The sequence below is a fragment of the Meles meles genome, chromosome 5, assembly GCF_922984935.1.
Source record: "Meles meles chromosome 5, mMelMel3.1 paternal haplotype, whole genome shotgun sequence".
NCBI classification, from domain to species: domain Eukaryota; kingdom Metazoa; phylum Chordata; class Mammalia; order Carnivora; family Mustelidae; genus Meles; species Meles meles.
Window position 1 is genome coordinate 68,658,875 of NC_060070.1, and position 25,958 is coordinate 68,684,832.

General features: G+C 37.6%; 1 protein-coding gene across 1 annotated transcript in view; it reads left to right on the plus strand.

Annotated features, from left to right (window-relative positions):
* SGK1 (serum/glucocorticoid regulated kinase 1) overlaps positions 1-25,958 on the plus strand; it is a 110,605-nt gene that overhangs the window by 52,503 nt on the left and 32,144 nt on the right. The window lies entirely within an intron of this gene.

The following is a 25,958-nucleotide window of genomic DNA, read 5'->3' on the forward strand; positions in this document are numbered from 1 at the left end:
ATACATCGAACCTTGGTATAAATGCCCTATAAAAGAGTTTGAAGATAATTACTGTACTTGTCAATGTACTACTGAGACCAATTTAGGAAGAATTGAGTCAGTCGAGCATTATATGAACAAAGCTACTCCGCTAGCACACTCTCCCTTGAAGGCGGCATGTTTTAATTTTTGTTACTTTAATGAAATGATACTTCAGTGATGGGATATGCATTTCTTTGGTCACCAAAAAAATGAAGGATTTTTTTCCATTTTAAAAACAATGGCTTGTAATTCATCATGGGAATGATTTCTTTCTACCCTTGCCTCTTTCTCTGTTGCAATTTTGTGTTCATTTTCATCGAGTTAAATGAATCCTTTCTATATAGATTTAAATTGTCTTTTAATCCAATCTGTGGCAGACTTTTTTCCCCCCAGACTGAGTCTTGATTATTACATTCTCAAAAAATGAACCAGGTCTGCTTTTTGGACCATGAGAGGAAATGTCTGTGTTCGCTTCAAGCTAAAATGGGCACACCCTCTTCCTTCAGAAAAGGTACTGAGTAGGGACCTGCTGCCAACAGAAGGGTTGCATGGGAAAGAATGCCAGGTCCAAGGTGAGTATGGCTTTCTGCCTGTGCCGTGTGTACATTTCGTATCTGGCCAGACAGCTCGATAACCAGGAAGCCGTCTCCTCCTTTTCCAAGAGTGCTTCTGTGTTTCCAGTCCATGTTTCCAGGGTTGTTAGAGCCAGGAGGCCACCTCCATCCAGTTCAGTGCTGCCTTTCTCTCCCAGAGTCAAGACCGGGGCTCTGGAGGAGAATTCTGCCAGGATCCAAGGCATAAAAGGAGGCAGCGTGGACTCTGTGTCTTCCAATCGAAGGACTGTTTACCCACAACTTGGCACATGCTTCTGCTGTGTTTAAAGACATGATTCAAGGCATAGAAGTTAAATTTTAGAGATGAAACTTGGGGGTAAAATAAGTTTATTCCTGCAATCATAGCTCACTTCATTTTTACGACCCACACTCTCCTACAAGTTACATCCTACTAGTACTCCTCTTTCCCAGGTGGTAAGTCTGGAAGGGGATAAGGGAATCCATCCAGGCTATTTAGGACATAGAATATTCCAGGAAAGGTCCCCCCTGCCTTCTTCTAGAAATCTCTAGACAGTGCTTACACTTACTCTTGGGTTGGAGCATATCTTGCTGGCTCTTGTTATATGTATCCAAATCTTTCCTGCTTCTAATTAAACTTATTCCTTTCAGTATAGTCCTTCCCAGAAACCATATGGCTATTTTCCACTAAAATAATAGTAGTATTTCATCTTAGTAGTTTTGAGACTGAAATTTTTAAAAGAAGATTTTTTATAAACTACTAGAAGTCTACAAGCAAAATGTAAGGAAATAAAGCAAAATTTAATGGTATGCTATTTGATTCTTTGCCATTATTTCATTTTTTTCTCAAGGGTTATGATATATTTTCCCTGGATTATTTACTGAAATGATAGAATTTAATCCATTAAATAACATCCCTGTAGTATAAACCACTCTATAGAGAATAAATTAAATAAGAAATGAACAATTTGGGGGAAAGACATAATGATAATTTCTTAAGACAGTGAAATGATTCTAAAAATTACCTGTGGGAACCTGAAAAGACTCTTCTTATAAACTTTTTAAAGAAAAAGGAAGTAAAAGTGATTAATATATCCTTGATATTTCCTATTCATATAATATAAATTGCTCCTCATTCATTCTGCTTACAGAGAACTTCAGATGAATACTTATGGGCCAAGACATGCATTGGCCCTTGGTGTTCAGGATAAATAAATCATTTTATTTTCACTTGTCGCTAATGTTAGAGCCCCTTGTCCTTGTAGCTAGTAAGTAAATCAATCTATTCCTAGGCAAGACTCTAGCAAACCTCAATTTGAGTGACATCATCTCTTGAGAGAATCATCACAACCAGCTGAGTACACCAATATTATATAAGTGACTCAGCTCTATTCCATAAGAAGATTAAATTTTTCTTATCGACCTTGAGTAGCAGACACTGGCATAAGAACATATAAAACTCCCTTTGAAGTCAAGCCAAACTCCACAGCTTGCTATCTATAATTTTAGTTTATTTTTCCAGTGTCCATCAGTCTTGATAACTGTAAATACATAATTCTATTCTCAAATCACTCTTCTCTCTTACTCTCGTAGGTGTTTTCCCTTTGACTTGATTATAAAATAACCAGTTCAGGAGATTCACCTAGATTTCTGTTTGGGGGAAAATGCAAGAATTCAACAACTCTGGATGGGTTAGATAAGTAGCAGACAGGTGACTCCCTAGGTAAGTACTAGGGAGCAGGGCTTATAAGTCTTTATAGATTAGAAAATGCTAAATGCATTAACTTTGTGGTACCAAAAAAGGAAAAGAAATTAATGACCTTTAGAGTTCTCTTTTTGGCTTGAAATTGCATGTAACAGCAATACTGTGTTATTTTTAAAGCAATCAATCTGATACCAGGATGAAGGCAGACCTTTCAGCTAATAACCACATATGCAAAATGGTGGCAGGGACACAAGAATGCCAAATCCCCTCCCAGCCCATGACCACAGCCTTGGTTTGTTCTCTCAACTAGTGTTTGTTAAGAGTTTCATTTATAGATCAGACAGTTAAAGTATTCCATGCAGTGCTTCCAGGAGAGGGGCAAAATATTCACAAGTAACCAGGCAGTCATGATCACTGGGATCCCTGCTACCATAGGGGAAGGTAGGGACTGCACTTAAGAGGATTCTGTAGCTGACGACATGGGGACCAATGAAGGCTTCCCAGCAGAAGAGTAATTTTGACTAACTGGTGAAGGATGAGTAAATTAGTGAGGTAGGAAAGGATGGGGATAAGAAGCCCGGGCAGAGGAGACCAATAACCAAATATCTGGAAGGACTGAAGTAACCTAATAAAATTAAAACTAGAAAAATAAAACTGAACTGGAAAACAAGAATCCAGGTCATTAAAGCTTTTTGCAAGGCATTTAAAATAACTTATATACCATCCTCAGGGAACAAAAGTCCATTTAAATGTTTCAATCGCAACAGTGTTATCATTAGGCATAAAGAATGGATAGGAGAGAGTCAGATTCCAGAAATTCTTCCTTTGGAGATTTATGGCCTAGGGTTAAGGTTTATGGTTCTGACCCTGTTAAGGACAAATGGGCCTGAGATTTAATACAATAAGCTTAGTTCTTGTTTTGTAAAGAGGAACAAGGATTTCAGATTGGTGAAAGGGTGATACTAACCAAAAAGTTCTCATTACTGAAATGGGGGGTGGTGATTTCAAAAGAGGGTCAGAACCTATGAACAAACTTTGTTGTTCGCTACATTTGCCTTTATTTAGTGACTAAAGAGAAAGGTGAAATTAGGATGTAGAGTTGAAAAGCTTCAAAGAGGATGGCAATTAGGGGGAGGGGAGGATACAGTGAGAGAGAGGAAACATTTTGGGTGTGATACCAAAGATCACAGGCTATATACTCCATTTGGTGTTTGACTTGAGAAATCCCACAGCCTCTTGGAGAAGCAGAGCCTATGGAGGTCAGAGTCAGAGAGTTCTGTTTGGTAAGATTGCTTGTCCATGAATAAGCAAAAAGCTGTAACTAGTTGAAGAGAACCAATGTCCCTAAGGTGTGTCTGCATAGGTGTCACCAGTCTTCGTATGGAGGAAATGACATTATTGACCTTGTATCAATGTTGAGTGTGGTCTGAGCTACATTTCCTGGCATTAAAGACTGGATTTGTACTGATCTGTTTATATTCTCTCACATAATCTCACCATACTCTAATAGAACAAATTTTTAGTAGACTTGGAGGGTTAGTCTGATTGACCTTTCCTGGGCTTGAACAAGGGGCCTTGACCTTTAGCACAATGCTTTCATCAACTATACTAATCAGACCCATAGTTTTAGATAAAAGCAAGTGGAAAAAAAAAAACAGAATTTGAAGAAATGTTTTTTTGAGTGATTTCTAACCCCTGAAGAATGCAAAAGTTCCAATTTTCTTCATAATTGAAATCCTAACAGCTATAAGTACTTGCTGTTTATCAAAGATGCAAGCAGAAGTCATAAGAGTTTATTTCATGGATTAAGTCTAAAAGCTATATGCATTTTCACAAAGGCTCATAATAGATTGGTAATGGTTATTACGGATGATAATATTTATTTAGACAAGTTAGAAATACCAAGTGCAAAAGATGTTTAAAGCAAAAATGGCATAGACCATTTCACAAATGCACAGACTGAAATTATGTATAATTTTGGTGAATGGCATAAATTGTATGACATAGAGTTGGCTGTGGCTTTCATTTTCATCATAAGGACAGCTTATAAATCAGTGACATGACTCATGGGTCTCAGGGAGGGTGCATTAATCTAGCACCTGCTTCCCCAATCCATCAAGTTACATTTCATATCCAAACACAAATAACCGTATTATTAACCTCGGTCATCAAAATTAATCTCTCAGCATGGAAAGGATGTGAATGTTTAAGCTTATAGGGTTTGCTTCCTCCTTGTGGTATATCCCATGCACTTAATTCATAAAAACAGTGCCATTTCTCTTTGTTGAACATCTCAGGGGTCAATGCTATTTTGGGTTCTGTGTTTGTGGCTTTGTGTGGGTGATATATAGGTAAATTTTACAGCAGGCCACAGCAGGTGTGACTTTGAACTAAGTCCATGTGACAAGCAAGAGTATGCTGCCTAAACCTCACTTTCGGGAAATCCAAGCTTCGAAGTGGCCATACAGGATGTTTCATCAAAAGAGGGATTTTCCCCCTCTACTCTGGGACTCACTGCTTCCTTCCTCTTCCTTAACTCTGCAGTACAAAAATATTCTCAAAGCAGCTAACAATATGCCATGTCATGGGTGACCGCATTGGAGGAGGGGTGGGTAGGGATAGAAAATGGGGAGTAGTTCAAGCTCTGGGGCTTAAAAGGGACAGTAAGAACAAACCTCTGAAACACACTGGTCAGTCTGTCGTTTCTCTGGGCTTGCTACTTGATATTATCCAACACTAAAGAAAAAAACATTGGTCACTGGCCCACCTATGCATCCAGCATCATTTTGGGAATTAGATCTCCATTGAAAGCCCAGCTCTAACACTATCTGTGTCTTAGAGTTTCCCTGTCTGTAAAATGTATAAGAATACAAAATAAATAGATTTGCTGTGAGGTTTCAGTGAGAGAAGATACGGACACTTACTTCATTTCTCTCTGCTTCCATTGTCCCCCAAACCCCATTTTAGTCTCCCAAGTCTAAAAGAAATCAAACAGGCCCACACAGTGAAATTTTATGATTCCAAATCACGTGTAATGTGCCAATATACTACTTCTCTTCACCTTATAACTTGTATCCATTGGATTACTAGCCTTATTAATCATAAGTTTTTGTCCAATGCTTTTTTGTTCAGCAAAAAGACAAAAGAGGAAGTAGAGATCACAAAGCAAGTACATGATTGAATGAGTTTTTGTCAGTGTAACTTCTAAAGAACAAATGAGTCTTATATTAATCAAGGTATTAGGTCAACTTATTTCCAGTCTCAGTTGCATGTCTGCTTTCCAAATCTCTTGAGCTAAAACTAGTGAGAAAACTGGAGGAAAGATCTTCAAGTGTACCCATTCTCTAGGGCAAAATTTTTAGGATTCCCACCCCCAGTTGTGATGGTTGTATCTCCACTAAAGACTGGTTATTGACAGAATTACACAGATTATTTGCCCAATCCACACTGTGACCTGAAATGTTGTCATGGAAAAATAATTATGTTAGCATTTTATCCCATGGAACTGCAGCGTCCCCCCAACCTCCTGGAAGGACAGATTTTCTATAGAATCTCAGAAGTCATCTCAGGCAGGTATGTCCTTATCTTTTTTTGTAAGAGATAATTGCTTCCCCAGAAGACAAAACTATTATGGCCTAAAACATAAATAAAACCACAGATCCTAGATTTTTGTATTGTTGTCTAGAATTTTCTCAAATTCGATTTTATTATTTTAAATCTTTTTCGCATCAAGACCATTTTCTTCACCTACAAAGATAAAAATGGTATTGAGTATGGAAAACATAAATAAAAATTATCTATACATTGATGAGCAACATCTTGAGCTTTCTGAGAACACACCAGATACTACAATTCCTCTGTGCAGCATTAGTGAATAATATAAATAAATAAATCACTAGTGATTGAGTTTCTTCAAGGACTGTACCTTAAAACTGTAAATACCATAAAAATTACAAGGCTGTAAATTGGTATGTAATGAATTGCCCCAGTTATACTTTTATAATTTACTTTTTATATGCCTCCATTCAGGCAATTTAGAAGTAAAGCTTAATCATTAGTGTATTAAAGATGGCATAGATTCTTGAGTACTCTCATATTAATTCATTAGAATCAATTCTGTGTTTCTGGCATCAGAAGGCAGAAGTTAAAAAGAGAAATGTATTGATGACAACGCTTTTAAGTGTTTTTTTTATTTGGAAGGCATGAGAATCTTTTTGAGGTTTTTCCTCACTAGTGAAATATGTGTTCCAACTGCCACTGTATAATCTAGATTACTCTTTTGAACAACTGCCACTGTATAATCTAGATACTCTTTTGAACTAAAGGTTTGAAGTGTAATAAAGCAACATTAGCTACCTTTCACATGCTCAAAGCAGCCCCACCACTGGCCCAGACCACCTATTTCCCTCACTCTCATGCCTTATTTCAAAATCTCATTTCAACATCAACAGTCCATCCAGTTGCCACCACGTTCCTCAAAGGATACTCCTGCTCCAACTCTCCAACTCTGGGAGTCCTGGGTATGACCACTGGGCACTCACAGCTGTTCACTCAGGCCCTTCTCTGGTTTATTCTTTTTCGCACCCAGCGCCGCCATGAGCCCCCTGGCTTCCCCATTCTACAGCATCTTCTGGCACTGCTGTCAGGAAACTCCATTAAATCATTAAACTTTTCCTTTTCCTGCCCTCTTCTCTTGTTCCGGAAGATCGGGATATGTGCCACATATTAAACAGTGTTTGTGGGCCAACTGTATTTTGAAAACGCCAGGTGATGTGTCTCAGAAACATTCATTTGGGCCATGTGCTCTGAATCCCCAGGAGGGAAGAGCCTGAGCTTCCCAACATACATTGGACCAAAAACCATACTTAAAGAAACATCTTCAGGAAAATGCTGCCTTAATTGAAATTTGGCTTTGTACTAAAGGTGACACATCTTCTCCGTGACCCTCAAGCATGAACAGCTTCTTCTCCAGCTCCCTCTGTCAAGAGGCCAAGAGCTTGGTGGCCACTCTCCAACATAGCTTTCAAGAACTTCAGCAGCTCTACTGAGCCATGCCCTTGACGCTCATCACCTCCTAACCTCCAAGATGCTTCTTCCTCTTCTTTAATCACTTTAGTGCCTAATGTAACAATTTTCCTCTTACTCTTTTAGTCATTCTGGGAAAATCCAATATTCACACTCAACGGTACCAACAACAACACTAATAATCACTAATATGTCATTTTGAGTATCTACTATGAACTAAGTATCGTAACGTTTGACATGCAGTACCTCATTTAATCTCTACAATCACCTCCTCCCTGGCTGCTGCTGCTGTGCCCTGTTCCTTCATCATGCCCTTCATGTATTACCTTGCAGGCTGTTCCTTGTCATGCAGACATCATGGTTCTCTTCTGAAGCTGTCGATCTGCTGGACATTCCTACAGTGTACTTGCTGCACTGTGGACCCTACAAGCTAGCCATAGTTTGTACGTAGCTTAGAGCAAGGGTGACATGGCTGAATTTGCTGGCAGGTTTATAAAGCACATTTATAACCATTTGAGAGGTCATCTTTGGATGCAGTGTTCTTCCCAACCACCCGAGGCCGTCACGCAACATGACCTCTCTCCTAGAGGCAGCTTCAGTGTTTGCTGTCATTTCTTGCTCCTCAGTAGTCCTTTCTCTATGTGGGCAGCATTTATTCTGTAAAGTTGCAAGCTGATGAGATGTTGGGAACAGAAGGGGCCATAAAATTGATAGACCCAACCACCCCCCCACCCCACTTACAGTTAAAGAACTGAGGTCTGGAGAAGCCCATAAACTGACATTATCCTCAGAAATTGCCGAAAGATTAGGTAAAGATAACAGAATTTGCTTATTCCTTTTCAAAAAGGGATTTATTTTTGTTGACTATATCCTTGATGACTTTTTATCTACCAGGTTGTCATGGTTTTAGATACAAGTCTGTTAGTAAACACCCTTTGCACATATATTTATCTTGATCATTCACTAATTGAGAAACTGATGTGTTGTCAAAGGGAAGTAGTGCCGCCTGCTTTTCATAGCAGCACAGTGAGGTTCTCTCTGTTGGGTGGGACATTTGGTTCAGATTTCCTTTGCACCAGATGGTTGTCCCCCAAAGGCCCCAAAGCTCCTGAGATCATTAGGATTCCAGATGTGCTTGCTACTGTTGATCTGGGGTGATGTGACCACACTTTCCTCCTGCCAAGTATGTACTCAGCTGTCAGACTGAATTCAGAAAGGTTGGTTGGCATGCTTCTAATAAATTTGATAGTTTTTATTTTTAATTTTGATCCTCCAAGTAGGCATTATCCAGGAAAGATATTTAGGATACATAGAGTAGTTAAAAACCTCACTGTATGAACAGTGTGTTCTAGAATCATATTGGTGAACATCTGAGACCATCTAATTCCCAGGCCCCAGAGTTCCAAGGCGTCTCCTTTCTTAATGCATTGAACTTGTTCTGAATCCAATTATACTCTTTCTATTTTGCAAAATAACTCATTTCGTGTATTCAACAGTAGAATGTACTTTGGTATTGGGGGAAAAATTGTTTTTACTTTAATGTGCTCCAGATTGGAGACCCTCATTAAGGCTGGTCTGCCTTATCTCCCAGCTGTGCTAACTAAAATCACTAATTATTTCCATGTCAGTATGTCAGGATCATCTTTTGATGCATGAACGTTTGAAGGAATTGAAAAAAAAAACTGACTGATTTGGGGAATCATGTGAGAAAATTAATATTCTTTAGTCCTATTTTTTTTTTAAGTTTTTATGTCAGTTCATTTGACTTTCGTTCCTACTTCGTTGATTTCAGATCTGTTCTGGATTTCTGCCACGTGGGAAGTAGTTGCCGGAGTCCCCTTTCTTTATATAGTGGCTAGTATAATTAATGCTGAAAGGGGACTTACCTCACTCCTGATGTTAATATGCTTCTCAAAAGCAGTTTTTATATCTAATACTTATCATTTATGAAGGAATTAATAAACCAGATTCTGAGGTTCCTCCCTGCCTTCAAAAGTCAGTGAATTTTTATGACCTTATGGTCACTTTCCTAATTCAAAAAATCAACCTACTTCTTGCTCTCATGAGAAATAATCCAGGTGTGCTTGGGCAGGAAGTAATTTATTTACTTTTCTGCGCAGAAGGTGGGAGAATGGAAGAAAGATTATCTTTCCAGCTGGAAGGCAATCCTTTCCCAGAGATACAGATAATGTTTTTGAAAATTTTCTAGACTCCAGAACAATTAAACTCTAAAAAAAGAAATATTAGGTCACATAAATTGAAGAAATGGTCACACTGGGAAATAAGATTTCCATTCACATTTTTACTGGTGCAAAATTTCATGTTGTGTGAATTATTTGCAGTATATTTTTCCCCGTGACAAGTTGATTCTGATTTAAATCCTCTGGGACTGCAAACACATAACTTATTTACTCCTTTCAGTGTACCTTAGCTTGAGAGAAGAGATTTTTTTGGTGGCAAGCTGTTTCAGTGGAGTCAGACTATGTAATAGGATAGAAAAAAGCAAAAAGCTAGGAGAAAACAAAGAAGTAGAGAAGTTCCTTCCTAAACAAAATCTGAATAAATGAAATTGAGTTTTGTTTTTTTTTTTTAAATAAGACCAATGAAAATGTTGGTGGGCCATGTAAGGAAGCTGACAATAGCCACCGGACCTTCTACTTTAGGAGTTAATCGCCTTCTGATTTTTTGAGGGGGGGGGGGTCAGGGGCATTGTAACTTAGCAGTTAGTAAATCATTCCATTCTGCAATTAGTGTATTCATCTCAAAAATCTTGAACATTCAATTCTTAGAACAAGTCTATTTCAGATATTTGTGTTGCCGGCCAACTACCCCAAAATAGTCATTTCTTGACGATTTTTTAAAATGACTTCTCTTAGGCTACGGATGAAAACAGCAAACTCTGGGGATGAAACACAGAAGCAATTATAGGAAGAGAAAGTACCTAATAGTATGCAAAATGTGTGAAACTGAGTCATATGTAAAATTTTTTAACTTCTTTACTCTTAAATTGTGATTCCTGGAATCCCTTCTTCATAACTGACTCACAATCTATTTTGGAACAAATCTGGCAGCACTACACCCCTTTCATGATAGATTAAAATTTATACCAAAAAGTCAGAGACTGATGGAATAATCAGGTAATACTGACTGAGGAGCCTCACACCCACGCAGCCCTGTGTAAAACACTAAGCATATGGCTTTCAGGTTGAAGCTGACCTAAACTCTCCATGTTTTGTAGTTATGTTTCCTAATGTTGTGTTTGGAAAAATGAACCTATTAGAAATAACTAAATCATAGTTCAGGTGAGATGCTTGATCTTGTTCTTTATTTAAAAATACCTATTTTTTTCCACTTCTAAGAGTTCTCTAGATTTTTTTTTTAAGATTTTATTTATTTATTTGACAGAGAGAGAGGGAGGGAGAGAGCACAAGCAGGGGGAGCAGCAGGCAGATGGAGACGGAGAAGCAGGCTCCTAGCTGAGCAGGAGCCTGATGTGGAACACGATCCCAGGACCTCGGGACCATAACCTGAGCTGAAGTCAAATGCTTAACCAAATAAGCCAACCAGAGCCCCTTCTCTAGATTTTTTGTAATGAATTTCATCATTTTTTCAGTAATTCCTTTATTGTATTTTTTCTAAAAAGAGTTTGGAGCTATATTTTCATCTTGAATTTAGTTGCTTCTCCTCCTTTTGTTTACAATATTCAGCTCATTTTGTTTCAGAGTTTACATTCACTTCTTAAACTTTAAAAAGATTCTTTCCAGGCACCTGAACCACAGGCCCAGAAGGGACATGGGTATACCCTTCACCTTTAGGCAGAGTCCTCCAAAGTCGATGCTACCGAAAGATTGTTTCTCATAGCTCTAGAGAAGAGTACACAATGTCCACCTGCATGTCATCTTGACATTTAAATACTTCTGCTCTGTCTAACCACAGCCTTCACACTTCAAATCCAGCCTGTCTGCCTTGTTTGGTACTCAAGGCAGATAGCTAACCATTTCCTTGTAAAAAGCCCTCTCTTACCTTTAAAGAATATATTCAATTGCCGTCTGGTTTTTCTTCAAGAAAATGAGTAACAGCCCCATTTACCTCTCTTCATTGGTCTTATCTTCCAACACTTGAATCATTTTGCCATCTCTGTGGTTGTTTTCTAAATAACTTCTAAGTTCTTCAGTCTTTGAACATGGACTCTCAGAGTTCAGAACAATCTAAGTTGGGATTACCCGACAGCTCCTCCACATCATTCTCTCATTCTCATAAAACTCTCATAAAAATATATTTATTTTTATATTGGTCTTCTTAACTGTCTTATTATTAAAATTTTTTTCTGGTCTAGATTTAGATTTGTTTTTAGTGCAACTGATTTAGTAGACATTTTGTAGAGGATACATTGTATAGAGTCTCTATGAGGTAGACATTTTAATGCAACGCTGATGCATAAGTAAAATTTCTCTAAGAGACATTTATAGAAATTAAAATCACAGCTAAAAACAGTTCTATTGTATTTCTACTTAATTTTTTTCTAATATTTTTCCTCTACTTAATCTTGGATGAATTTTCCAATTCTATATTTTTCCAGCAAGTTTCTAGCCAAAGGAACAAAAAAAGAGAAAGAGAGAATCAGAAATTAGCTGCATAACACCAGTGCAATAACTGTGCCAATTTAGTTTGGCATCAGTGTGATTATGAACAAATTTAGAGGCTTTAGAAATGTTTTGGGATATTTCTGCATGAATTATATTTGAATCTCAGGTCTATTGTTTTCCTTTTTTTTTTTTTTTTTGTAAAGCAGCCTGAAAATAACAATATATGCAAGTATGCAATTTGTAGTTCATTAATTTGATTAATACCTCTGAAGGTCTAGGCCTCCTGAAATGGTAACCTTGTCAGGATATACAGCCTTGGTCTTTGGGAAGTTTAACAAAGTGTCCAGGTTAGAGAAACTAGACAATGGACATAATGATTGAGGCCATAGGACTTAAAGGAAATCTTCATGGGGGAGCCTTGACACTCCTTGTTCCCTCTTTCCCAATAACACAAAATGAACTTCTCATGGATTAATATTAGAGAATATTATCTCTGCACATGTCTAGAGAAACTCAAGAACACTACACTCAAACTGAGGTCTAGAGGAGAGTAGACATGCATTCAAGATCATCGATAATTCTATGCTGAAAGATGCATGAGACTATAGCTTCAAAATGCACGCACATTTTGTATATAAACATATTTACCTCTCTTCATTGGTATTATTTTCCAACACTTGAATCATTTTATATATAAAAATATAATATATATAATATATATTATAAATATATAAATATAAAATATAAATCTATTTATAGATATAATATATAAATATAATATATACATTTTTATATAAAAAATGATTCAAGTGTTGGAAAATAAGACCAATGAAGAGAGGTAAATATATGTAAATAAATATATACTATTGGGGCGCCTGGGTGGCTCAGTGGATTAAGCCGCTGCCTTCGGCTCAGGTCATGATCTCAGGGTCCTGGGATCGAGCACCGCATCGGACTCTCTGCTCTGCGGGAAGCCTGCTTCCTCCTCTCTCTCTGCCTGCTTCTCTGCCTACTTGTGATCTCTCTCTCTGTCAAATAAATAAATAAAATCTAAAAAAAAAAAAAAATTAAATAAATAAATAAATAAATATATACTATATACTATATATATACTACATTATATATCATCTATAAATTATATATAAATAACTATATTATATTGTATATTTATATATAAAATATTTATATATATATATTTTATAGTGACACTTTACATCAGGGCCTTTTCCAATCATTAGAACTTTCATCCTTCCATTTCCTAAATAGAGACAAAACTGTTCTGTTTGCATTAAGATAGACTTACAGATATCAATGTTAGAATGGAAGATAATATAAAATGGAAGATAATATAAAAATGCTAAAATTTTAGGAAATGGGGAAAAAAGGAAAACACTTATAATCCCACTACAGTAAAATAATAAGCATTGCTTCACATATTGACTTTTATGTCCTTCTGTACACATTTGAAATACAATTTGATATTGTGATTTCTTTTCTTTAACATAACAATGAGTAACATTTCTCCATACCATGGAAAATACTTAAAAGGCACTATGTGCACAGTGACTATGCTGTTCTTTACTTAATCATTTTCTCATTAAACATTAGGTTGTTTCCAGTGAGTCGTAATTATGGATAATGTTAAGACGGCATTGTGCACAAAAATTTATGAATTACTTATTAGGATAAGTGATCTAAAATGAGATAAATAAGATAAAAGTATTGGGCATCTTAAAACTGTTAAAATATAACAGCTTTCAGAAAACATTTAAAAATTAAAGTAAAAGGAGCCGTTTATGAGAATACTAATTTTACAAAACCCTTGCCAGCACTGAATATTGTCTTTTAAAAAAATAAGTTCTGTTTATTATTAGGAATATCAGTTTCTCTTAAAACATATATATTCTAATCAAACACCATTATTCATAATCCTATCCCTTTCATGGGGAGAAGAGAAATAGGTATCATTTAAAATATATTGGTAAGGCATTTTCCACTTGGGTTTTCAAAGAGCAGCTTGGATTACTTAAGGATTGTGGTGATAAACCAGCACACTGTCTTCAGTTATAACCTGCCCCAGTAACCTTCGAGGCAGATTTTCCATAACATCAGGTGCTAAAGTCTAACTCATTTGGAGGAGAGTTATATAAACTGTTGTGTTCTGAACCATCATCTTCCAGGCTTACTCAGCATCTGTACTGCAAGGCAAGTCCTATTAATTATCACATCAAACTCTTAAGGCCTTCTGTACAGAGACTGTTTAGTGGTTTTAACTGGGAAAAAAGGCATTGATAAAAGAAGTGTTGAGTTCAGAAAAGAAATGACAAAGTTTCTAAGCAAGACTTTTCCTTTTCTTTTTAACTGACTTCCCCATTCCTGACCTTGAGGCTTCATCCTTTCTATTCACCACAGAGACAAAGTCCAGAGATATATGTAGAAGCGTGTGCACACACACACATACACACATGCATGCATGTGTACACACACACACACACACACACACACACACACACACAGAAGGAATAGTTGCAGATACAAATTTGGGTATGTATGCATGGAAGTTTCCTGGAAGAACTCACCAGAAACTGTTGGTGGCAGTTCCTGGAGACTGTTGGTGATGGTTGTGGAACTAGGGACAGATTTTCTTTCTTCCTCTCAAAGATCAATTTAGTTAAAAACCAATTATGCCCATCAATGTTCTGAAAAGATATTCTTCTGTTTTCTTTAAGAAAAGAAGCATATGTGGCCAATATAAATGGAACTGGCACGTTTGTACGGATGTAGAGTAAATAGTAACAGGATGGAGTGACTTGAGCAGATGTATAAGTAGTAGACTGTTCAGATTCATTTTCCTTTATGCACTCAGGTGCTTCACTCTTAACTCTCCTTAGGTTAAAATACCCCGTGAAAAACAGAAGTAAGTTTTCAGGACCAAGTGGAGGCATTAATAAGCATAGCATACAGGAGATGAAGCCTTGCCATCAATCTCACCATCTCCACATCCCTGGCAAGTCTCTCTCTTTCGCAGCACCAGTGATCTGTAGCAATCGACCACAGCAAGTGCAAGACCTGAATTTTCATTCTCTTTACAAACATCATTTGGAACCCCCATGGGGAACCTTGGGATACACTGAAAATAAGGGGACACAAACAGTGACCTGTCTGTGTTTACTTTAAGGCATGCTTCTGGTTTTGAGCAGAACTGAGTAGTAAGATATCTACATATAAATGTAAAACCACAGTTCATCATCCATTCTTTTAATAATTATCTATTGTCACTTGGCTGTGTAACTACTTCTGTGGCTGGACTAGTATGCTAGTATGCTAAGGCACTGGGATTTGGTGAATAAGTCAGGACACAGTCCCTTTTGCTATAGAGCTTACAGTCTAGGAATATCTAAATTATAAGTAATGAGCAATAGAAAGGCTTCGTTTTTCCAAGAAGTACCTATTTTTGTACTTTTTCTGTTCCCTCCCTTTTTGTGAATTTCTATTCCCCAGAAACGGAAATTTTTTTTCTCCCAAGTAAGTTTTAATCATTGTTTGTGAAAAGAAGTATCCTTTTATGATCTTTATTTTCCAACAACAAATACTTAAAAACAGCAGTATATTTTACACTCTCTGGGAAGAAAGTGAACACTGATGGCATCAAGAATAAATTCCATTCTTTTTTCCAAATAGGCTAATAAGGGAGAGATAAACCCTCAAAAAGAATTAAACCCTCAAATTAAAAAGAATAAATCTTGAATAAAATTTTCAAATAGATTTTATTAGTAACTCATGTATAATATTTACAACCCAAGTCATTTGACTGTAAGTATGTAGATATTTGGAGGTATTCTGGTTTAGTGATTAAAAGCCTGGGCTTGCTAGCTGCATTTTCCTTTCCTGAGTTATCTTATTTTGGCATCTGTAAAATGGGCATAATGATAATAATACCTTTCTCATAGTGATGTTGCGAGTACAGAGTTAGCTAATGTGAAGCACTAGAACCTCTTGGTTCTAGATGTAGTCTTTTGCCCTAGAAGGCTACGCTTGTGTTTTGCCTTCTGAAGTTTTCCAGCACGTGCTTTTCTGGCCTGGCCAAGGGTTGCATTCTTGGCAGCAGGGCCAAGACAGGTTCGAAGAGACATACGCTCCAGGAGCATGGACTAGGAATGAGGGAGCCAGAGGGAGGGCTGATTCTTGAAAACTGCCACCAGGCTGAGGAGGGGTTGGGGTGAGGGCAAGTAAACGCAAAGCTTTCCTACCGTTTATAGGTCACCCGCCCCCCTTTTTTAACTCAACCTTCACTTGGTCATGATAAACCTGTTTTCCAGAGTTCTAACAGATTTGGCTCCTCCTTGCTTTTTTTTTTTTTAAAAGATTTTATTATTTATTTATTTATTTATTTATTTGACAGAGAGAGAGAGATCACAAGTAGACAGAGATGCAGGCAGAGAGAGAGAGAGGGAAGCAGGCTCCATGCTCAGCAGAGAGCCCGATGCGGGACTCGATCCCAGGACCCCGAGATCATGACCTGAGCCGAAGGCAGCGGCTCAACCCACTGAGCCACCCAGGCACCCTCCTCCTTGCTTTTTGATGTTTCTGCCCAAGAACAGGCACTGACTGAGAGGTGCCGACTCCGCCATCTTGCCGATTTACCTGGATAAGGTTTCAAAGGTTAACATGTCCATACTTACCCTCCTCCCAAGAATGGACAGCAAGAATGCCCAGAGTTTGTTCAGAGGGTTCATGGAGTAATGAGATAATAAATATGCTGATCCATTGTAAACACTCCATAAAAATATGATTAGTGATTATTTGCTGGAATACAGTGTGACTTTAAATTCTAGGTCTAGGGAAAACTTAAATACCAGGTTGCAGTGGCATTTGTTTGCTTCTTTAGGGCAGCTAAAGGTAGCATCATTCAGTCCTCAGGAATGGTCCTATATGCCTTTAAAGATCTGGAACGTCTGTTTGATCCTTGACCAATCTCTGGATCCACAATTATGTTTGAATGATAAAATCCAAACTCAAGCCACTTCAGGATTTTCTAGAGCCCACTGAAAAAATAAGTAGAAAAAAGTATAGAGACAGAAAGAAAAGAAAAAGTCAACTGCACACGGAAAATACCTTCCTAGGGAAGCAGCTAATGTATGATCTTCAGGCCCACGATCTTAACCTGCTTACTTCCCAGAAGTTACTTCCCTCAAATGCTCTGGCTGGGATCAGAACCTACACCTCTTAAAGCTGCAATTCAGTGCTTAGTAAAAACTGTCCACTTCTCCACATGTTATATAGATGTTTTTCATTCCCTGGACATTTTCCCACTCATTTCTCCATGGGCCTAATGACCTACCCACTGAATACCAAAGACATGTTGGATAAAGGATCATTGTCAAGTTGTATGATTAACTTGGCTAAATGCTAACACAGTTTTGCAATGAAAACCTTCCTTCTCTGCCATTCAAAACTTTGTAAAAGATGTATTTATTTGTGGTGTTTTTGCTTATGGAAAAAATACATTTCATAATTGTCAAGTATTATTTTTAACATATGTTTCATATCAGATACAAAAAAGGTCAAATGAGATCTTAAAAAAAAAATGTTGGCTGGATCTGCTAAAAGTGAGTCTTCCAGCACATCTGGGAACCTCTGTAAAAAATTAACTCAACATTCTGGGCTCTTGGGATGGCCAGTTTATTAACTGGTTTTGCAGAAGCACTCTGTGAAGGCCAAAGCATATAAGAAATATTTTTAGACCTGTAGACCATAAAATACTGTATAGTTAGCCCACTGCATGAGAAAAACAGCAGGTAGTTAAATGGAAGTGTCTAGTTCCATTCACAGAGGGAAAAAGAAACCATGCATTTGTTGGCAATTGTATTTGAAAATTTAGACTCTGGCTAAAGTGTTATTGGAAGATTGAATATCAGACTTTCTTATTAAAAGAAAATTAAACATCAAGAATTATAGCAAAGAGCAAATTATAATCACATTGGCCTTGAATCTGACATAGCTTCTGTATAGAAAAGCAGTAGGGACATTTTATCGTAGGACCTTACATAAAATCCAAATCTAGATTTCTATTTCTACACCCCTGTTGTCAAATACCTTTGTAGAGATCTGCTCAAAGAGAAAAATGCTAAAAAATGTTGTCATTTGCCCTGAATGATACTCAAAAAAACCCACATTTCTCTTTTTCTCATAATGCCTAAGATTAGGTGTTTGTTCAACGTTTAACTTAGACCTGGAAATCATCCCTTATGTCACCCTTGTATGCTACAGTGACCCTGAAATTGCCATACTTAGTTTCTTCCCTGTACCCAGTGGATAAATATGACTTAATCGGTGTTACTTCGGTTTGGCAGAACTTGGTTTCAGCATGACAGAGATTCCTGAGAAGTTTGCCATTATGCTGGTACTCCAGCCCCTCTCCCCTTGCATGGAGTCCTGGCACTTGTATTTATTTTTTAAGTTTCTTACTGCAATGTGAAGCCTCGATTGAGAACCACTGAAAAGCAATGTGCATAAGTAGGGGAAAGAAGAATCTAGTGGACTAGACATGGACTCCGTCATGGACAAATCCAAATGATAAATTGAATTGAGCCTGAATCTATACACAGTTTTGAAGATTATTCTTCCCACCTATGGTGTTATAGTCCTAAATAAGAGTCTGAAAGATAAATAGAGCCAATCATTAATAACTTTCTCCAATGAATGTATTTGGTAGCGCAGTATAGCCTAAACAATTTTCTACATCTTTATGCAAAGAAAAATAATTGGCTTGATTGGAATGTCAGGAGCTAAACATTAGGCCAGATCCTGGCCTTACCGTGAGGCAGGCCTCCAGTTTCTTCCATTACTACGTATTTCTGGAAGCATCAACTACTGAGTTAACCCCACTCTCAACCACTTCAGGACTCCAACACCAGGAATTCAGGAGGGTTCAGACCCTAGAAGAAATGAAAACATGTGTTAAACCATGACCTTTTGGCATAACGATTGTCTCCTTTAATTTCTAATAACTTAAATTGAGGGGGACTTACAGACTTCATTTTTAATTGTTTAGAGATTAATAATTCAATCATTTAGCACATGTTTGCTGAATGCTTACAGTGTGCAAACAATCCTCAGGAGTCATGAAATTTATAAAAGACCATAAAAAATGAATGAGACAGTTATACATTAAGCGCCATGGGGAAATAAAAAGCAGAAAGGGAAAGACATTTCCGAAACAGGGTGTCAGGAAGGGCTTCAGTGAGAGGATGACGTTGGAGCAAATACCTGGAGAAGGTGAGAATTGTGCAGATACCTGAGAAAAGAAAGTTCTAGTCAGAGCACTCAGCAAGCACGAGGCCTAGAAAGAAGTCTTTTTTATTTTTTGCTGGTGCTATCGGTATATAGACAATTCAACTAACAGAACAAATGTTGAAAGAGTCTATCTCTTCTAGCCTCCAGTCTGTCATGGTTCTCCTGTTAACATGTTCAACTGTATGACCATGGCTAATAACACCTAACAATTATCGAGCCATCCAGGGAACTAAGCCTAAGCCTGACCCTAAGCCAAACTTTAACTTTGCCAGTTTATCCAATAAGGAGACTAAGGCTAAAGGAGATTATGTAACTTTCCCAGGGTCATACACAGAGCCAAATGTGGGGTGGCCATATTTTATTATAGGTCTATCTCACTCCAAAGCCCATGCTCTAAACATCCATATCCAATTATTTCTACCAACTTTGATCTAAAATAAATGCAAGGAAGTGTCTCTTAACTACAGTGGAGGTATTGCAAATAACATGAGTAACTTCTGGCTGTGTGACCTTCTGTAAGTCACTTTACCCCTTTCAGAATTTGTTTTCCCATCCATTAAATAAGGAGGCTAAAGTAAGTCATGTGTTAAATCCATTCTACCCACAAAATACTATTATTCTGTGATACATTAACTAACGCTGGCCCCTGTACCATCTTTTGAATCCTACCAAACCAACGATGTAGTCAGTGAACATGCAGTGATTACCATTTCTGAGCCAGGCACAAGCTACAAACACCATGCCCCCAAATAATTTCTACTTAAGAATTTAGTTATATGCTTTGGTACAGATTATATAAAGGTTTGACCTGGATTTCAGTCAAACCAACTCAGTATGTCTTCTTTGTTTGTGTTTTAACTTACAAATGAAGATGTATGATTGTTGGTTCTGATGCTGTTACTGAAAAATTTGTAGGAAGATAAGATCCTTTAAAGCTTCTAAAATGACCACATATTGGGGCGCCTGGGTGACTCAGTCAGTTAAGCGTCCAACTCTTGGTTTTGACTCCAGTCATGGTCTCAGAGTTCTGAGATTGAGCCTCACCTGTGGCTCAGCACTCAGTGGGGAGTCTGCTTTAGATTCTCTCCTTCTCCCTCTGCCCCTCCCCCTGCGCTTGCATGCTCACTCTCCCCCCCCCTCATTCTCAGTAATAAATAAATCTTTAAAAAATAAAAATAAAAAAATAAAGTGACCACATATTACCTGACTCCCTACTCATGTCCTCCTGTTTATTGCCTCCATGGTGCTCTTCTCAACAGCTGGCATTAGGAAACAAGTTCTGCGAGGGCAGGGGCACATCCATCTGTTTCCCAGCTATTCGGGCATTGTCCCTACCATTCAATATGTTTTCCACAATTCATTCAATTAAATGTATAACTGAATTAATTTCAAAATTGAGGAGAAATCCAAGTTTTAAGAAGCCAACATCAGTTCTCAACAGACATCTTGAAATGTCAAGACTCGGACTCTATCCCTCCATTAGTCACTCACCTAAGCTATGTTCCCCACTAGTCCTCAGTATCTTCATCTATGAAGCAAGAAGGAAGGTGACAAAAGATCTCTTGCAGTTCCCCAAATCTCTGATCTTTTCAACTCTACTAACATGCGATTTAATAGAGGTTTACCCTGGACATCTTGATTTTATGTAGACCAGAGGTTGAAACTGAAATACTTGCTGGGCCAGCAGGAAACATAAATAAGCGAAGTGGGTTGGATGGCAAATTGTCTTAAGCAATTCACAGTCATAAAGGCCAAACCAAAAAATATTAAAAAATCAACAAAAATGCAAGTGAAATAAAGCCTCCAAAATAAGAACATTTGTCTACTTGGCTGGAATCACAATGTTCTCAGGAGCCAAGATTAGTCCCTATGTTCTGTGTCATATGGATGAAATTAATGTTGAGCAACTGAATGATGATAAATCATTAGTTCTCTCAGAACTGTAAGACTTAGGATCTCTGTTGAAATTCTTTGACGAATCTCTTGACAAGACTCCTGCTGTCCTCGTGTACACTGTCAGGTTAGTGATACCAGATACACAGACTGTGAGATGTTTGCTATAGTGAAATAGTGTGGATGGATTCTCATCCTGCCATGAGCAATGTGGAGGTTTAACTGAAAGGTAGAGGCTTGAGAACCCACACCTACCTGCCCCCATCCACAACTGTGTAAGCGTCTCCACTAAACACCCAAAGATGATATGGTCTGGGTTGGTCAGAGATGAAGCAAGTGCCACCAGAAGGACTGTAGGTACAGCACATGAACCAGGGCCTAAGTATGCTCCACAAGCCCACCACGTTATCTGAGGCACAGGGTAGAGTGATTTCTTTAGCTGCCGGGGACTATGGACAGTCATGGCCATAGCTGACCATTCTTCTTGGCCCCTAAATTCCCAAGCTCTGAAATATTTAGGACTCCTCCCTCTTTCTTCATTTTCAGTCATCCCTCAAATCTTACAAAATCATTACAGCTGCCCTTCATAGCCATCCCTCCCTTCCCATTTTCACAGTGCCCATGCTCATTGTGCTCTTCCTCCGTGTTTCTCCAACAGCGCAGCAGCTTCCTGATCTCCTCAGCTTTCGTCCTTTGTGACTCTGGTCTTTCATATAAACTGCCAAGGCTCTTGAATTCCCTCAGAGTGAAGGATTCATTGACATTCAAAGCCTTTCACCATCTGGCTTCTACCTAGTTTCCAGTCATTTCTCCCATGAGCTTTCTATTCCCATGAGGTTGTTCCACCAAGAGTTGCCTAACCATACCTTATTAAGTTTTGCTCCCACACCTTTGTTTGTAATTGCCCCTCCCACTCTGCATGCTTTTCTACTGCCTGTCCACCAATCTAGGGTTGCCAGTATTTTCCGAACCTGCTCAAGTCCTCTCTGTTCCTTAAAGCCTTGCTCAACAACTTTGCCCACACTATTGATTCCTTTTTTAAAAGTGGACAAAATTTAACAGTTATACAACATTCTTCACGTTGGATTTAGAGGAACTTAATATGAGGTTCCATAGACATCTTTGTAGATGTTTATGTCCTGTTACCAAAATCACAAGGTAGGGACCTAGTGATCAATGCATTTCCATTATGCCCTTTTAACAATCAGGGTAGCCCCTTGGTCTTCAACAAAAGCTCAATAAATACTTGTTGGATATAATAAAGCCATCTGAGAGAAAAAAAATTAGGAAGACTTTTCTTCCCCTGGGTACACAGAACTGAATTTAAACTTAATATTTGCAGGATGGCTTTATATCCTGTGATAGTATCTAGAGGACATTTTCTAAAGCTTCACTAAAGCAGTTTAAGAAGGAAAATCTTATATCCCTGGATATAAAGTGTTCTTGCTTACTTTTGAACATCATATAGCCTGAGCTGGGAAAGACTCAACTTCCCTGGTTAAGAAGAAACAAGCATGTTGAGAGTTTCTGTTGTATTTTAGGTAGAATTAATGACTTTAGTAGTAAAGTATACTGCATACTTTAGTAGCACACTGATAAAGTCATAAAAAAGTCATACATAAATTATAAATAAGTCTAAAGTAAATCAGGGACAAATCCATATGTTCTGACTAATTTTTCCTATATCATCACCACAGGTGATTTTTAAATTATTCATATATGCATGTATATGTATTTATTGTGGAGCAATGGTCTTTAAATCGGGATAAGATGGAATGAGGAAAGGTGACCATAATTGTTTCCTTTCTGGCAACCCTATGGATATTACAACTTGTCATTAATTGAAGGCATTTTGTAGAATTAAGATTTGGCTCATTTCTCATGTGAGTGGAATCTCTAATGATTTATTCACAGGTTCATTTCCCAGAGCTTGTCCAAAATTTCTGAACACCTGACATCTCCCTAGATGCGTTAATTTGAAGCACCCTACCTTTCAGTATTAAACTACTTCTATCCTTGTTCAAATGCCCTTATCTTTCTAATGTTCTAATGTTATAGTAACTTATGAAAGTACTTCTGGATCTCAAAACTCTAGGGAATAAGCATTCAGCAGTGACCTTCTAGAAGTAATCTTCTTTCCTTCACCTTCACTCTAAAACTTTCAATTCTATTAGGAAAGGAGATTTTCCCTCCTTTCCCTCCAGGGACATATTAGAAATAAATGGAAAGACGGTACCTCGTCTATTAGAAAAACATATTTTTTTAAGACAACCTCCCCCCAAAACCTGTAAGGATTTAAATAAGTGTAACTAAGTTCCATCGACTTTGTTGAATTCACAGTGTTAAAGGATCTCTTTCTAAATCGTCAGTTCCAAATTGCTCTGTATGCAAAACAGTGTAAGAGATCATTTTGTTTTTCAGAATGTTTATGCTGTCATTTATTAAATAAACTTTAACAGCCTTCATTAAACTTTAATAAATCTAATTGTGGTTTGAATTGTTGGTTGTGGTAATGGCATGTGGTTATGGGGGAAAAAAAAGTAATTACTTAAAAACATTCTAAAGAAATTACAGCTGAACTGTCACGATATCTGGTATTTGCTTCACAATATTCCAGCCTAAAAACGAGGGTAATAGATGAACTAAGACTGGTAATATGATAAAGTGTTGAAAACTGTTAAAAGCTGGATGATGGGGTGCCTGGGTGGCTCAGTGGGTTGGGGTTGGGGCCTCTGCCTTCGGCTCAGGTCAGGTTCTGGGATCCAGCCCTGCATTTGGGCTCTCTGCTCAGCAGGGAGCCTGCTTCTCTGTCTCTCTCTGCCTGCCTCTCTGCCTACTTGATCTCTGTCAAATAAATAAATAAAATCTTTAAAAAAAAAAAAAAACTCGATGATTGGTACATAAATCGTTATTATAGTTTACTTTTTTGTGTGCTTGAAATTTTTACCTCAATAAAGAGACTTAAAACCATTTCATGAGGAACAGAGGCAAAAGAGAGGCCTGCCAACCTGGACATGGAAGGCCCAGGTGAGACAGAATGGCTACTCTGAAATATTTGAGGAAATCCTTTCCCAAGGAGAACAGATGTTCTATGCAGCTCAAGAGTGAACTAGAACAAGTGAGCAAAGTTTCAAAGATCCAGATTTCAATTCAGGTTGTAAAGAACTTTCTAACAATTGGAGCAGCATTTTAGTGGAATATGTTATCCGTTTGAAGGAATTTATATTGAGGCCGCTTAGTGAAGTTGGAGGGATTTTTGCATTGCTGCTCAGAATGTCATGTGGCCCATACATTCTTATTATTTTTCCTTGAGATTTACATTTTCATGATTTTTTAACCACAATTTAACTTCTGAAATCATGTTTCCTATCAATTAAAAACACATTGCACTACCAGAAAATTCCATTAATAAGATGTAGACTCCTTCCATTTTTATTTATCAAATATTTTATGTACCTATCTGATATATTCACAGGTGTAGGAGGGTTACTGATCCATTGATTTTTGTGTGTGTGGTAAGAACAATTACCATGAAATCTTCCCTATTAACAGATCTTTTCAGTGTACATTACCGTAATACCAACATTAGACACAATGCTGTTCAACAGATCTCTAGAAATTAATCATCTCATGTAACTGAAACTTTATACCTACTTCCTCCACTTCCTCCTTCCCCAGCCCCTGGCAAGCACCATTCTACTCTCTGATTTTGCGTGTTTGACTACTTTAGATAGCTCTTAGAAGTAATATCATGCAGTATTTGTTCCTCTCTGTTTGGCTTATTTCCCTTAGCCTGGGTTAATTCGCCTGGTTGCGGATGGTGGGATTTCCTTCTTTTTTAAGGCAGAATAATATTTCATTGTAGGTATATACAACATTTTCTTGATCCATTCATCTTTCTAGAGACAAGTGGGTTGTTTTGATCTCCTGGTTGCTGTGAATAATGCTGCAGTGAGCATAAGGGTGCAAATAATTCTCCAGGATCCTGGTTTCTACACGCTCTTTGCTAGTAGTTTCCAACAAGAGAAGGAGCCTGTGCCAGGTTGCAAATTGATTCATTGCTTCTTTCAACAGTAAAGACCTGCTATGGAAAGGAAAGTTCAGCAGACCTAAACAAAGTATTAAGTGGCATTCTTGAGTATTTTGATTGTTGCTGCAACGGAAGAAATTCATCCATGAAATTATCATAGGGACTTTTCACAGTAATCAAATTTAGATAAAAATATATCTTCTATATACAATAATATTAAATCTGTAATAAACACATAAAATAATATAAACATCTATAGATACAAAAGACATCCTCTAAATTGAATGTCCTTCTTACCCTAAGATTTCTATTTCCCCAATTGAAACTATTTTGGAAAGCCACACATCACATGAGTATGAAGTTGCAACCAAAAAAAGGATTAGTGCTGTTCCCTAGGAATTGTTGTGAGGAATCTATAATTTGGATATGCCCTAGGCAGAGACGTTAGGTTGAATGCAATATATATATATATATGTATATATATATATATATATTGCATGCATATATATATATATTGCATGCATATATATATTGCATATATATATAATATATATGGCTAATATATATATATTGCATATGTGTATGTGCTAGTATTTTAAAACTATAGATTCTGTTATGATTATAAAATAAAAATTCATTTTATTTCCTTGTTTCAAGTTTTTATTTAAGTTCTCATTAGTTAACATACAGTGTGGTGTTAGTTTCAGAAGAATTTATTTTAAGGTGCCACTGAATTAAAAATAATTCTCCCTTGGGGCGCCTGAGTGGCTCAGTGGGTTAAAGCCTCTGCCTTTGGCTCAGGTCATGATCCCGGGGTCCTGGGATCGAGC